The sequence below is a fragment of the Humulus lupulus genome, chromosome 3, assembly GCF_963169125.1.
Source record: "Humulus lupulus chromosome 3, drHumLupu1.1, whole genome shotgun sequence".
Classification (NCBI taxonomy): domain Eukaryota; kingdom Viridiplantae; phylum Streptophyta; class Magnoliopsida; order Rosales; family Cannabaceae; genus Humulus; species Humulus lupulus.
In genome coordinates, this window is record NC_084795.1 from 250,941,847 (window position 1) to 250,958,266 (window position 16,420).

Below are 16,420 nucleotides of genomic sequence, written 5' to 3' on the forward strand. Positions count from 1 at the left end.
ATATTTGTCCTAAAATTTATTTCCTCCCTCATAAGAACATTTTGGGAATACTCTATAGAAATGTTTCTAAGGATTTATAAAGCATTCTCTCATACTCATTATAGTGTTCTAAAGATGAGTGTGTCATCACAAGTGTTCTAAACTATGTAGTGTATTTTCACATTCACACATTACATCCAAGTGAGCAAGATGGTTTCTATTTATAGAGTTCTCATCCACCATTTGATTTTCTAATGCCATCAAACCCTTTGGGAGTTAGAAAACATGCACACAACAACTATAAAATATTATAGCTAATGAAGATCAAATTCAAGATGTGTAACTCCTTTTACACATCAATTGGTGAATTTTTGTGAGTTACAAAACTTATGATCATCATTTCGTAAGAATTGTAACTTACTCTATATGTTACAAAACTTGTTATGATCATCATTTCTCAAATTATAACTCCACAATATATGTTACATTTGACAAAATAATATTTGTCACACTCTATTATTTGACACATAATTCATTTAATCAAAATATTATATTATATGTAAAATAATATATCACTATATACCGAAATCAAAACCTATGTCTACTAGAATCAGAAAAATAGGTAAAATCTCTTTTTTGGATTTTCTGTTTTTCTAGGTTTTAAAAAATAACATTTGGGTTATTTACGATGCTGATAAAATATCAATTGATTACTTTTTCGTAAAAAGTTTTGTTTTTAGATCATATTATTTCATATACATTTTGGTGTTGGGAATACATTTTACATGATCATAAATATTTTCATGTATATTTCATATATTAAACAAATTAACATATAAACCAACCTAAAAATACGTTTCTAATGAATTTCATAAAGTAAATCAAATAATAGAGTTTAAGAATCCTACTTTTATGCAGCGAATATTGAGACTCATTCCTTCACTCTCTCAAACCCTTGTTCCTTTCTATCGTAGAGTAATGAAGAGAGAGTGAACTGGATCTTCAAACTACACAGTCTTTCACAATTACATTTGGTCACCTAGACTAGGGTGGGCAATTCTCAACACATGAGATAGGAAAATTATAGAGAAGAAGAGAAAATAAGTGGGCAGCCACACTAGAGCTTAAGTAACCTCAAGCAAATCTAATTGCCTGAAGGGGGAAAGTAAGGGGGTGAGCTAAAAGCCCAGTAAGGAAGTACAACAAAATCAAAGATAAGACAAGTAGGACATGTATAACATAACAACACAATTCATAATATCATCATATTCATATCTCAAAATTAAAATGAAACATAGTCATACATCACATTCATTCAACATAAGCATACTCTTTGTGATCATGACACATTTGTTGTCCATGTCACATCTTGAGGTAACCAGTATTACTGGGCTGGTAAAATCTCCTCTATGAGGTAAACAGGATCTCGGGATCTTGCATAATCTCAGCGCGTCAACCCTGTAAGTTACGTCATATCCTTAGTAGCTCCTTCGTTGCGTTGTGTTCAACACACTAGCAACCATCTATTTTCATTCATCATACAAACTAATCCAGGAGGATTTTTACTAATAATTAATTATAATAATATTACTTAATTATAAAATTACTTATTTATATGTGATCCATATATAATTAATATACTCAAAACATATAAATCATTTATTAATAATGATTATAATTAATTAAATATATTTATGTATTCGTATATATGTATAAATTAGTTAATTATATATGTACGCCCTAATTTTCCACGGGCTATTAGCGAGCTGAGATATGGCATAATTATATCAGCCACATGGATACCACGTGGCCGGAGCTGCTGTTGTCAGGTCCTACCTCTTTAGCTCGAGGTAGCGAAAAGTTTATCAAGATTATCTAAGGGCCGAATCAGAGATATGAGGATCGCGGGTCGAGAAGACATCCAGCCCGAGGCACGAGCTGGAGTTGGAAGCTGTGACCCCTTGTAAAGTCAACCACGCAATGTAAACGTGCATATATCAGACATCACATGTCTGATATATCCCTGAATTCTCGGACACGCAGCATGAACGTGCGTGTTCAAGCACCCACGACTGGGTTGGGCCGTGCGGCCCATTATCCCCCTTACCTATTGATTAGATCACACTTCATCTGTCAGGTTTTAGGAATTAATCATGAATGTCACAGAAGTGACATGATGGGTAAGAAGGTCACGGGATGACCCCCCTTACCAACTCACAGGTGCCCTCTCCTATAAATATGGAGACCCTAGGGGTTGCAAAGGGTTGGATTCTATTGTGTAACGAAATACCTTGTAAAGAATACCAAAAATATAACAATAATATTGGCTGGTGGAGTAGAAGGATTTTAACCTTTGAACCACCTAAAAAACGTAGTCGTATCTCTAATTCATATTAAGATCATTCATCTGTTTCGGTTCATCACTCAGCACTAATCCCTTTCTCTTATTTTCTTAATTACTTGTTGGCGAAGAACCGCGTCAACAGTTTGGTGCTTTCATTGAGAGCTTGTTAGATTGGTGCTATCGCAAATATCCAACCATGGTGATCACTCGATCAAGACATGGTAACGAGGCGGACCAGCATGATGGGCAGGAGGCCCATCATGCCGCCATCTCTGGTGAGCAAAACCTTGAAGTTCAGCAGCGGCCGGGCAAGCAGCCAATAGGCCAGGATGACACTAGAAGTTCGGCACCCCGGCCACCTAATCCAAACCTGGACTTTTACACGGCAGTAGAGATGGAGAATGCTCAGCTGAGGAGTTAGCTGGCGAAAGCTAATCAACAGATTAAGGAGGTGTTTGCCCGACTACCCCCTCTTACAACCGATGCTAACGTCGGAAAGAGGCAAGGCGAGACTCATAAGTCCCGCCGGGGTAATCGGTCTAGGCCTAGCCGCTCGGTCAGACCTCCGACATCCAACTCTACTCCCTCATCGCACCGCCGAGAGGCAACCTTCGAAGAACTACCCAGGGCCAAGCAACAGTATAGTCGCTCAGTCCGAACTTCAACTCCTAGCTCACTGCCAGCCTCGAGCGCACCCAAAAGGGCTCGAGGGAATTCTAGAAGGAGATCCGGGGAGGGCTCACAGTGACAACCCGTCCCGGCCAGCCGTCCTGCGCCCCACTCAGATCGCCAGGTGCAAGGCCCACAAGTTGGCAGGCCGAAAGGCCCCTACCTAACCTGATTCGCCCTGACGGAACCAAGATTGCATCCCCGGTCAGACATCCTCCTTCACCGATAAGATATTTGTCTCCTCCTCGACCCATCCGAGATATTCCAGCTTATGGGAGCAGCAGGAGAAACCCACCTTCCGCAGGACCTTCCCATCATGGCAGGACGCCCAGAGAAGTCCCAGATCCTCTGCCCCAAAGGCGGGCTCCGAGCTTTTCTAATGGGAGCTACTGGACCGGAAGTCGCCGAAGTGACCTTTCTGGCGGAGACCTGCGCCAACGCCTAAGCTCGGCACAAAGTCCTCAAGCCACCCCGAGGGGCGACCTACGAGATCGCCTTAACTCTCATAGGAGGGACTCGGTAGGAAGTGGCAGCCATGCTCGCTTAAGGGGAGACCTGTCCGAGGTACGTGACGGTGGGAATGTCCCAAATAACCTATCTCAAGATAGGAGGGGCAATAACCTACCAAACGTATACAATGGATACGGAGCTGTTGAACAGCCCCGGAATAACCAAGGAGATCAGGACAAAACCCTTGAGCGCCCGGCTCAGATGGAGGAGCTAATGAGGAAGCTCCTGTCGGAGAAAGAAAATGACGAATATGATTCGGGGGACGAGCATGAGCTCTTCGCCCCCAGCATAGCAGCAACGACATACCCGCCCGGTTTCCGTATGCCGCACTTGTCCAAATTCAACGGAGACGAAGATCCGTCAGATCATCTAGGTATGTTCAATACCCTGATGATGGCCCACAACATTGGCCCCAAGCTGAGGTGTTTAATATTTCCCTCCACACTGACTGGGCCGGCCAGACAGTGGTTCAAACAAAGCAAGAAACAACCAATAAGCTCCTAGAAAACTTTCTCTGTTGACTTCAAGAGAGCATTCCGAGCCTCCCAGGCTGCCCGCGTCAAGGCCGACTCTCTGTCTAACGTGAGGCAACAACCCGACAAGCCTCTGAAGGCTTTCCTGAGCAGGTTCGCGAACGTCGCTGCTCGGGCCAGAGACGTAGATGACAGCTCCAAACTCATGGCTTTAAGGACTGGAATCCTCGTCGGAGGGGGACTCTGGAATGAGATACAAAGGAAGGGAGTCAGCTCAGTAAATGAATTTCTAAATAAGGCCCAGGGGTGGATCAACTTGGAGGAGGCCCAAGCCTCAGCTGCAGGAACCAGCCAGGTCCCTGAGCAGCCCGCTGGAGTGGGAACGGAGGTCATGACAATGGCCCAGAACGTTACACAGAATAACCAGTTTGGTGGAGGCAAGAGAAAGGGGAATGGCGAGGGCAACCAGCACGACCCCAAGAAGAATAAGTCCGTGGAAAAATTTAAGCCGGTCTACGCGACTTATACAGAGCTCACCCACTCTAGGGAGAACATCTTCCTAGCAAACTCTGCTCGCCTCCCCTGGAAGAAGCCGGAGCCGTTAAAGCACCAGAAGGGGAAGCGAGACCCCTCCAAGTTTTGCCGTTTCCATAACGACGTTGGCCACAATACCGATGATTGTAGACACCTGAAGGATGAGATCGAGACTCTCATCAGAGCCGGCCCCTTGGCTCAGTACGCGCGGAACAGAGTTCCCGCAGCCCGTCCGACTCTAGAAGTCCCGATCACTCAGCCCAGGTCTCGGGTAGATCAGGACATCCCTCCTCCAGTGACAGGAGTGAAGATCTCCACAATCTCTGGAGGTCCTCATTTGGCTGGCACAAGCAGAGGTGCCCAAAAGAGGTACGTCAACAAACTTAAGGCTCATAACGGAGTAGAGTTCATCCCCGAGCAACATCTGCCAAAGCAACAGTGATTGGAAAGGCAACCAATCATTTTTACTGAAGAAGATACCAGCCATGTTCAGTTCCCTCATAACGACCCTCTGGTCGTAGCAGTGCAGCTCGCTAATCGGAGGGTTAGGAGAGTGCTGATCGATAATGGGAGCTCGGTAAACCTTCTATTCTAGTCCACGCTGGAGAAGATGGGTTTGACTGTCGCCGAACTGAAGGCGACCTCCATGATGCTTTATGGTTTCTCTGGAGAAGGATCTGCGGCTATAGGGATGGTCGAGCTGGTGATCACCTTAGAAGAGGGACCTCGGACAGTCTCAAAACTCCTTGAATTCGTGGTCATCGACTGTCCCGCCGCATACAATGCCATTTTTGGTCGACCTACACTTATGGCTTTTGAAGCCATCACCTCCGTCCGCCACCTCGCGCTGAAATTCCCTTCTTCCACAGGGATATGCACGGTCCGTGGCGATCAGCTTGCTGCCAGGGAATGCTACAGCATTTCCATGAAGGGAAAATTGAAACTCGGGAAGGTAACGATGGCCATCCAAGGTGGAGAAGAGGAATCTCAGGAGCCTTTTCCTAATTCTGAGATTGAAAAACCTCAGAGCACCGATGGGGAAAGTATCATCCTAAGTGAGGATATTAACCCTCGAATAGGCGAGGATAAGTCCGAGCTCCAAGCTATTGAAGAGCTCGAGGAAGTAAATATCGATCCACAGAATCCTTCACGGATGGTTAAGCTCGGGAAAAACCTCTGTGGCAAGAGGAAAGCAGAGCTAATCAAATTTCACCTGGATGTGTTCGCATGGTCACACGAGGACATGGTGGGAATCAGTCCAAATGTCATCATGTACACCCTTCATTTGGATAAGAGCGTTCCTGCAAAGTCCCAGAAACAGAGGCGCCTGGGAACAACTCGGGCTGAAGCCCTAGAAGAAGAAGTAGCCCGTCTCAAGAAATGCGGCTTTATCCGTGAAGCCAAGTTCCCAGTCTGGGTCGCCAATCCCGTGTTGGTCCCGAAGCCAAATATGAAATGGCGGACCTGCATCGACTTCTCCGATTTGAATAAAGTCTGCCCCAAGGACTGTTTCCCCTTGCCGAGGATCGACCAATTGGTAGACGCCACGGCGGGGCACGAGCTCATGTCCTTTATGGACGCATACTCGGGCTATAATAAGATCGCCATGAATTTGGCAGACCAGGAGCACACCAGCTTCATGACCCCAACTAATGTCTATTGTTACAAGGTCATGCCGTTCGGACTGAAGAATGCTGGTGTTGCATACTAGAGATTGGTGAATAGAATGTTTGCCAACCAGATCGGGAAGAACATGGAAGTGTACGTTGATGACATGCTGGTCAAGTCAAAGACTGCCGATAACCATGTTTCCAACCTGTAGGAATGCTTCAAGACACTGAGGGAGTAGGGCATGAGGCTTAACCCACAGAAGTGCACTTTTGGGGTCGCGTCTGGAAAATTCCTAGGTTTCATCGTCAATACCCGAGGAATCGAGGCAAACCCCGAGAAGATCAGGTCATTGCTCAAGCTTCCCTCAGCTAGGTCATGTAAGGACGTCCAAGGCCTGACAGGAAGGGTGGCAGCCCTTAATCGGTTTATTTCAAAATCCACCAACAAGTGCCTGCCATTCTACAACCTACTTCGAGGGAATAAGAAGTTCGAATGGACAGAGGAGTGCGAGGGTGCTTTCCTCGACCTGAAGGTACATCTGGCCGAGCCGCCCGTATTGTCCAAACCTAAGGCAGGAGAGCCTCTTTTCCTTTACCTAGCTGTCATAGAAGATGCAGCTAGTGCCGTATTTGTCCGTGAAGAAAACCGGGTTCAAAAACCAGTCTACTACATCAGCAAGAGACTTCTCGGAGCCGAGTCCCGATACCCGGTGATGGAAAAGATGGCATTCTGTCTTATCACGGCCTCTCGAAAGCTCAGGCTGTATTTCCAATCCCACTCAATACACGTCATGACCGATCAGCCTTTAAGGCAGGTTTTGCAAAAACTTGAGGCATCGGGACGCCTGTTGAAGTGGGCTATCGAGCTCAGCCAGTTCAAGATTTTGTACACCCCATGAACTGCTATAAAAAGTTAGGCCCTGGCCAATTTTGTGGCAGAGTGCACAGGATTCAGGGAGGATCCTGTGGAAGGGTCACCTCAGGTCACCTCAACCCTGGCGTCATGGAAGATCTTCGTGGATGGCTCATCTAATGAGAACGGCTTCGGGGCTAGAATCATTTTGATATCCCCAGAAGGGCATAGATTCCACTCGGCGCTGAGATTCGAATTCAAGGCCTCCTACAACGAGGCCGAATACGAGGCTTTGCTGGCCGGGCTAAGGATAGCCTAGGAGCTGAAGGCTAGCTCCGTTCAATGCTTCAGCGATTCCCAGCTCATGGTAAACCAGGTGCTAGGTGAATATCAGGCACGGGGGGCCAAGATGGCTACTTACCTAGCCAAGGTAAAAGTCAAACTATCCGCCGCATTTGAACGAGGCTAAATCGAGCAGATACCTCGAGAGCAGAACGCTAACGCAGACGCCCTCGCCAAGCTCGCTACCTCCGGGGAGACGGAGGCTTTCGGGTTAGTATCGGTAGAGTTCCTGGAGAAACCAAGTATAGAAGAGGTCGGGACGGAGGTCGAGATGATCGACGCCAGACCGACCTGGATGACCCCCATCCTCGAGTATCTCACTGAGGGAAAGTTACCCGAGGGGCGTAATGACGCATGGCGGGTACTGTACCAGGCTCCAAGGTATGCGATATTAGATGGGGTGCTGTACCGACGTGGGCATTCCTTACCCCTCCTACGATGTGTTCTGCCAGGCGAAGCAAATGCCATCTTGCAGGAAGTGCACGAGGGTTTTTGCGGGGATCACACTGAAGGGCAAAGCTTGGCCCTAAAACTCTTAAGGCAAGGGTATTACTGGCCCACTCTATCAAAGGACTCGATCTCATACGTCAAGAAATGCGACAAGTGCCAGCGATTTACCACAGTTGCCCGAGCTCCCCCAGTCGAGCTGAAGATGATCTCGTCCCCGTGGCCATTTGATGTTTGGGGAATCGACCTGGTGAGCGCCCTCCCTACTGGAAAGGGCGGGGGTCTGCTACGCGGTGGTGGCTATCGACTACTTCACAAAGTGGGCTGAGGTAGAACCTTTGGCAACAATCACTTCCAAAAAAGTCCTCGACTTCGTGGTCAAGAGCATTATCTACCGGTTCGGGCTGCCAAAGAAAATCGTATCCGACAATGGGACTCAGTTCGACAGCGACCTCTTCACCGAATTTTGTGAAAGGTACGGCATTGTGAAAAGCTTCTCCTCCGTGGCCTATCCCCAGGAAAATGGCCAGGTCGAGGCTATCAATGAGACGCTAAAGGCGAGCCTTAAGAAGAGGCTAAACGAAGCCAAGGGGGTCTGGCCAAAACAGCTCCCCCAGGTACTATGGGCATACTGGATCTCGCATCAGACTTCTACGGGTCATACTCCTTTCTCCCTGACTTTTGGGAGTGAGGCAGTCCTCCCTGTCGAGATCAAGGTATCTTCGCATAGAGTCCAGGCGTATGACCATGACCGCAACCACGAACTACTTTGCACGCCCCTCGACCTGATTGATGAAAGACGAGAAGATTCGCAGCTTCAGCTCGCGCATTACCAGCAAAAAACCACTCGTTATTTCAACTCAAATGTCAAAAAACACGCCTTTAGCATTGGCGACCTGGTCCTCAGGAGAGTCTTCTTAGCTGGTAAGGATCCCAAAGATGGAGTATTGGGACCGAGCTGGGAAGGGCCATATCAAATCACCGAGGTCATAAAGGAAGGAACTTACAAATTAGCTCGGCTCAATGGAGAAGCAATCCCACGAACTTGGAATGCCATCCATTTGAAGAAATATTATCAGTAACACCCTTGTAAGGCTTAAAGGCCACTTTTTTTTGTTAAGCAATGAGAATTAAATCTTTGTTTATTATTATGTATGTTTGTGAATGTAATACCAAGTAACCACGAAAGACCCTTTCCTAATTACTTGAAGGGGCATATGGTACCTGGATAATATAACCAGGTCGCCTTAAAGGCTTAGAAGTTGATTCAAATCGATTGATCGATGTTTTTCTTAAAAAACACGAGATATTGATAAAGGATTAACGCGAACTAAGTCCTATCCTGGATATAACCAGGTCGCCTTAAAGGCTTAGAAGTTGATTCAAATCGATTGATCGATGTTTTTCTTAAAAAACACGAGATATTGATAAAGGATTAACGTGAACTAAGTCCTATCCTGGATATAACCAGGTCGCCTTAAAGGCTTAGAAGTTGATTCAAATCGATTGATCGATGTTTTTCTTAAAAAACACGAGATATTGATAAAGGATTAACGCGAACTAAGTCCTATCCTGGATATAACCAGGTCGTCTCAAACTTAGAAGTTGATTCAAATCGATTGATTGGTGTTTTTCTTAAAAAGCACAAGATATTAGTAAAGAATTAACACGAACTAAGTTTTCAAATTAACGTCCTGGACATAACCATGTCCTAAAACTTAGAAGTTGATTCAAATTGATTGATCGGTGTTTTTCTTAAAAAGCACAAGATATTAGTCAAGAATTAACACGAACTAAGTTTTCAAATTAACGCCCTGGATATAACCAGGTCCTAAAAATTAGAAGTTAATTCAAATTGATTGATTGATGTTTTCCTTAAAAGCACGAGATATTGATAAAAATTAACGCCAACTAAGTTTTCAAACTAACGTCCTGGACATAACCAGGTCCTAAAACTTAGAAGTTAATTCAAGTTGATTGATCGTTGTTTTTCTTAAAGAGCACGAGATATTATATCAAGAATTAACGCGAACTAAGTTTTCAAGGCAATGTCCAGGGAACAACCAGGACTTATCTTAGAAGTTGGGTCAAGATTGGTTAACATGTTTTTCCTAGAAAAGCATAAAAGTATCAATCATAGGACCAACAAAAAGAAAAACAAACTAAGACTATTACCGAAGTGCATAGAGGCAAAATGATATAAACCAATTAAAAGCAAAAATTGATAAATCCAATTGTCTTGAGGTGAAAAAACCTCATACAAAGTTACAAGAAAAAAATACATGTGTTCAAAAAAATAAAAAAGAAGGCCCTAGGCTCCACCGGGCTGCTCCGATGAGGTCACCACCTCGCCCTCCTGCTCGGCAGCTGTGGAGGTCTCCCCGGTCTCAGAGGGTGCCTCCTGCTGAAGGCGAGCTTTAAACCCCTCCCAGAAGAGCTCCCAAGCATCCACTCCTAGAAAGGAGAAGTCGCCATACGGGTTGAAGACCCAGCAGTGGTATAGCATATCCTCCATGGAAGAGCTGGAAGCCGCCTTCTCCGTTGCCAAGGCGGCCTTAGCCTCCTCGGCCTCAGTTTTTGCAGAGTCTAGCGTGGCCTGGGCAGCCCTGGCCTCCTTGAGTTCGCCCGTTACTGCGGGTAGGGCGACCTTGGTAGCCTCGGCCTCTTGCAGCTTGGGGTGGGACGCGTCCAGCTCAGCCTGCGTGGCCACCAAGGCATCCTTGGCCTCCTGTTCCTGCTTTTGGGCAGTCTTCAGGGCGGCCAAGGTAGTCTGCTGGGTGGCCAAAACAGCCTGATGCTCGCCCCTCATGTCCTCGAGGCGAGCCTTGGACCTGGATATGCTTTGGTGAAGAGCTAAGGCACCCTACAAAACAAAGAGGCAACTGCCTTAGAAAAAAAAAGAGAGAACGTGCGATGCATGGTAACCAAAGAATACAAAATGCAAAGACAGCTTACCGTTAGAGCCATTCCCAGTGAAGACTTCATCACGCTCTCCGGGCTCCTTGTTTCAATCGCCCGCAGGTCCCTTTCGGCGGCGTGGTAGTAGTGGTCGACGGTGTAGGTCGCCGTCTCGTACATCGTCCCCCGAAAGACGTCAAGAACTTTCTCCAAGGCCTGGGGGTCCACCGAAACTCGCACCTCGAAGACTGCGGTTGCCAAAGTCCCGGGCTCCACCTCCATATCCCGAACCGAGGCGGGAGCTTGTGGAGGGGGCGGGGGCATCTTCTCCACTACTGCAGCAGGTGGAGGTACCTTGGCCTGGGCAGCTGGGGTCTGGTCTTTCCCCTTTGCAGGGGACTTGGATGTTGTCCCAACGACTTTCTTTGCCACCCGGAGCTTCTTCACCATGGGCCCAGAAGCCCCAGTAGAAGAGTTCCCTCTGGTGAACATAGTTCGCAGGTCTTTGTTTCCGGGCTAAGACATCTCCTCTGGAAAAACAAAGACAACATTAGTATGCAAGTAAGCATTTTTGCAAAGAACAACAAAAATAAGAGGGTTATTTTGAGGATGAGAAGAGAGAAGAAGATGGGAAATTTAGAAAATTTTCAAATAAACGGGTGGCCCATGCGTAAGGTGGCCACCCCTTTTATATACGTGAAAGACCATAGGAGGAGGGTCATTGGATTGCCCTGATGTGGGATCCAAGGCTCTCTACTCGAAAGGCGAAACGACGGCCGAGTATAGGCTAGTCCATTTAATGCGGTTCTCGGAAGACGTACTGTCACCAACCACGATGCTCCACGTATTCGACGCCTGCGTAATGGGTGGAATATGAAGAGTCCATGAAGAAGCCTAAAAGCCCCCACTGTAGCCCCAGGTGATGTCATGTGCCACGAACAGAGGCTTGGGGGGGCAAATGTACGCCCTAATTTTCCACGGGCTATTAGCGAGCTAAGATATGGCATAATTATATCAGCCACATGGATACCACGTGGCCGGAGCTGCTGTTGTCAGGTCCTACCTCTTTAGCTCAAGGTAGCCAAAAGTTTATCAAGATTATCTAAGGGCCGAATCAGAGATATGAGGACTGCGGGTCGAGAAGACATCCAGCCCGAGGCACGAGCTGGAGTTGGAAGCTGTGACCCCTTGTAAATTCAACCACATAATGTAAACGTGCATATATCAGACATCACGTGTCTGATATATCCTTGAATTCTCGGACACGCAGCCTGAACATGCATGTTCAGGCACCCACGACTGGGTTGGGCCGTGCGGCCCATTATCCCCCTTACCTATTGATTAGACCACACTTCATCTGTCAGGTTTTAGGAATTAATCATGAATGTCACAAAAGTGACATGATGGGTAAGAAGGTCATGGGATGACCCCCCTTACCAACTCCCAGGTGCCCTCTCCTATAAATATGGAGACCCTGGGGATTGCAAAGGGTTGGATTCTATTGTGTAACAAAATACCCTGTAAAGAATACCAGAAATATAGCAATAATATTGGCTGGTGGAGTAGAAGGATTTTAACCTTTGAACCACCTAAAAAACGTAGTCGTATCTCCAATTCATATTAAGATCATTCATCTGTTTCGGTTCATCACTCAGCACTAATCCCTTTCTCTTATTTTCTTAATTACCTGTTGGCGAAGAACCGCGTCAACAATATATATCTAAATTAGTAATTGATTATAAGCCATCAGAAATTAATGGTTTATAACTAATTATATATATACATTAGTAAATGTTTATAAACCATTATATATTAATGGTTTAAAAACTATTTACTTAATACACTTATTCTATTATAAGTAAGTAGATATGTATATAAAGCTTATGTTGTAAATTGAATGAATCAATCAATTGGAAAGCAATTTTCTTAGTTCTAACATTCTTTCTTATCTTGTATAACATTACCTCTCTTATATTAACATAACCCACTTCCAAAGAGAAGTATCAACATCTGTTTCCTATTAAAAGTTCTATCCTCTAGAAGTTTTGGATCAAGTGGTATTAGAGCAACAGATTCAAAAAAGGGTAAAGGTGGTTTATGGTCTTAACACGCGACCAACGCAAAACTTCTAAAGAAGAAATTGTAGGTCCTTTGCTTATTCATCGAAAGCCAAGGGTAAAGAGAGGAGCTATGATAGAAGAAGTAATTAAAAAGAATGGTGATGGTGATCGCATCACAAAGCTTGAACAACAACTGCAATTATTGTCAGCATCTTTTTCAGAGCTTGTCAAAAATTTGAAAATCTCAAAATTTTCAAATGCTTCCCCTCCAAAGGAAATGTCAAAAATGACAGCGAAGACGAGGAGGAAACCATCCAAGAAGATACATTCAAGGAAGTAGGTAATCATAAAAGTGCCTTAAAATTTGATTTTAAGGTTGAAATTCCTACTTACAATGGTGTTATAGATGCTGACAAATTAGATAATTGGATAGACACATTACAAACTTATTTTACTATACATAAGTATTCTAATGTTGAAAAGATCCAGTTTGCAAGCCTTAAACTTTTGAGCCATGCTGTTACATGGTGAAAGTCATATCGAAAACGATACAATGTTTCAGAGTTGACTTGGAGTAAGTTCAAGAATGTTCTAAGAAAGCAGTTCTATCCTGTTGGTTATGAGGAAGAAAGATGGTACAGATGGACAGCACTTCAACCATAGGTTCGACCAATTTGTACAAGATTATACATTTGAATTCCATAACCAAGCTTTGGTGTTGGATATAGATGTTGACGATTACAATGTTTTCATGAAATATATCGGAGGTCTTGCTAACTACATACGAAAAGAACTAAAATTGTTCACTGTGGAGTCAATTGAAGAAGCTACCATTAAGGCTATTGCAATCAAGGCCAAATATAGAAGACTTGAAAAGAAGGATAACAAACAATCAAGTGCAAGTAAATTTGATTGGAAGAACAAAGGCAAGCAGACAAAAGATGGCCAAAAACCTAAGAATTTCTATGATCACTTTCAGATCAACAAACATGTCAAAGACAAGTGCTGGGTATTTCATCTCGAGTTGAAACCCAAGAAACAGTGGAACAACCAGGGAAGGAATGATAGGAAGGCCACACTTACAGTGTAACAGGTTGAAGATCTTCTAGGGTTGAAGCAACCTGACATTACTCTTGCCTTAATGACAACGCCAACAACTGTTGCAGATACGTACAACCGTGAAGAATTGTTTCATTTAAATATCTAGGTGAAACAAAGTGTTGTATAAGCAATTTTTGATCCTAGAAGTCAGAAGAATCTAATTTCAGAGGCCCTAGTAAGAAAGGTAGGGTTGGAAATAGTGCCTCACCCTAAACCTTATCCACTAGGCTGGATTCAGAAAGACATTGACATGCAAATAACAAAGCAATGTACTTTCAAATTCACAATCACTAGTCATTTATTGATGAAGTGACATGTGAGGTGGTTCCATTAGATGTATGCCAAGTTATATTTGGAAGTCCATATCTATGGGATCATGATGCAATTCATTACAGAAGGCTTCGCAAGTATCGTTTGATGAAGGATGGAAAAAAGTACTACATCAATGCTTGTAGGCCCCAAACTATAGAAGAATTACTGACAGCTAACCAAGCCAAGCGGTTGGTCAACTCTTGTGGACAATTTGTCAGTAGTGACTCTAACACCTTCACAAAATTCTGACATTGGAGAATTGCAGAAGGAATTCTCTGATCTTTTTGAGGATGTTCAAGAGCTACCACCATAGAGATTTATAGAACATGAAATTCAATTGGTAAGAGATTCCCCTCTACCAAACATGGGTTTATATCGTACTTCTTTGATAGAGAGTGAAGAAATCAAGAAGCAAGTACAAGGACTTCTTGAACAAGGGGTTATAAAGCCTAGCTGCTCACCATGTGGTTCACCGGTACTCCTTGCACCAAAGAAGGATGGAGGATGGCGTGTGTGTGTAGACTACAGGGCGATCAATAAGATTACCATTAAGAATCGATATCCTTTACCAAGGATTGATGATCTCTTAGATCAGTTGCATGGTGCTCATTACTTCACCAAACTCGATCTCAAATCTGGTTACCATCAAGTGCGCATTCATGAAGAAGACACTTGGAAAACTGCTTTTAAGACTAAGCAGGGACTGTTTGAATGGTTGTTTATGCCTTTCGGACTATGTAATGCTTCAACCACATTTATGCGGCTGATGAATGAAGTAGTTCATCCTTTCATTGATGACTTTTTCATTGTTTATTTGGGTGATATCCTTATATGTAGTGTCACATGGGAGGACCATCTTCAACATATTACTCAAGTCATGAAATTCTTACAAGAAAATCAACTTCGTTTGAACAGTAAGAAATGTGAAGCAACAACTTATATACCTAGGGTTCATTGTTGGTGCTGGAGAGCTCAAAGTAGATCCAGAAAAGGTGCAAGTTATCACTCAATGGCCCACACCCCGTTCAGTGACTGAAGTTTGAAGTTTTATTGGTGCTTGTCAATATTTGAGAAAGTTTATTAGACATTTCACTATAATTGCAGCACCATTACACTCTCTTACAAAAGCCAATAAAATTTTTTACTGTATAGAGAAAAATGAAGAATATTTTCAGTTGTTGAAACGAAAGATCACCGAGGCCCTAGTGTTAGCATTGCCAAACTTGCAAAAAGCATTTGAAGTTTAAACAAATGCAACTAACTACACAATGAAAACTGTTTTACTGCAGGATGGTAAACCAGTTGCATACCATTCTGAGATGTTTAGTGGTCCAGTACTGAACTATCCAACTTACAACAAGGAGTTATATACATTGCATCAAGTAGTGAAGCATTGGCGAGCTTACTTGTTAGGGAAGGAAGTTGTGGTTCACTCCGATCACAAAACCTCTTAAGTATTTAACCACACAGTCTAAGTTACAGCAAGCTCGACATATGAAATGGATGTCTTACTTACAACAATTCAATATTGTAATTAATTACAAAAAAAGAAGTAACTAATAAGTTGGCAGATATGTTGTCTTAACCTCCAACACCAGTAAGTTTCGCATTATTGGTGGCTATGCAAATCCAACCTATAGTTCATTATGAGTATACAAAAGATTATGACACAGACGTTGATTTTAGTTCAATACACGCTAAGCTGCAACAAGGAAAGACTTGCGAGTTTCAACTAAAGGATGGGTTGATCTACAAAGGTCAACAATTATGTATACCAGAAGGTTGTGACAGACTACAATGGATTTGAGAAGCTCATACTTCCAAAGTAGCAGGGCATTTTGGGGTAGATAAGACTTTATTGAATCTTTGTTGGTATGTATATTGGCCAAAGATACATCTTGATGTTGCAAGATAAGTTTGGGGTTGTGTTTTGTGTAACACATCAAAGCCTTCTAATAGGAAGTTAGGGTCGTATCTTCCATTACCAGTACCTAGTCGACTATGGGAAAGTATTTCAATGGATTTCCTTGGTGGACTACCTACGACAAAGTCTGGATTAGACTACTTGTTTGTTATAGTAGATCGATTCAACAAATTGGTGATCCTCATTCCATGGATGTAGACTGTCACAGGAGAAGGAGCTGCAAAGTTATTTTTCCAACATGTTTGGAAACATTTTGGCCTCCCAACATCGATTATATTAGATAGAGATAGTCGATTCTTAGGGCACTTTTGGCAGTCGTTGTGGGGAATGATGGACACCGGGTTGAAGCGTAGTATTGCTTTTC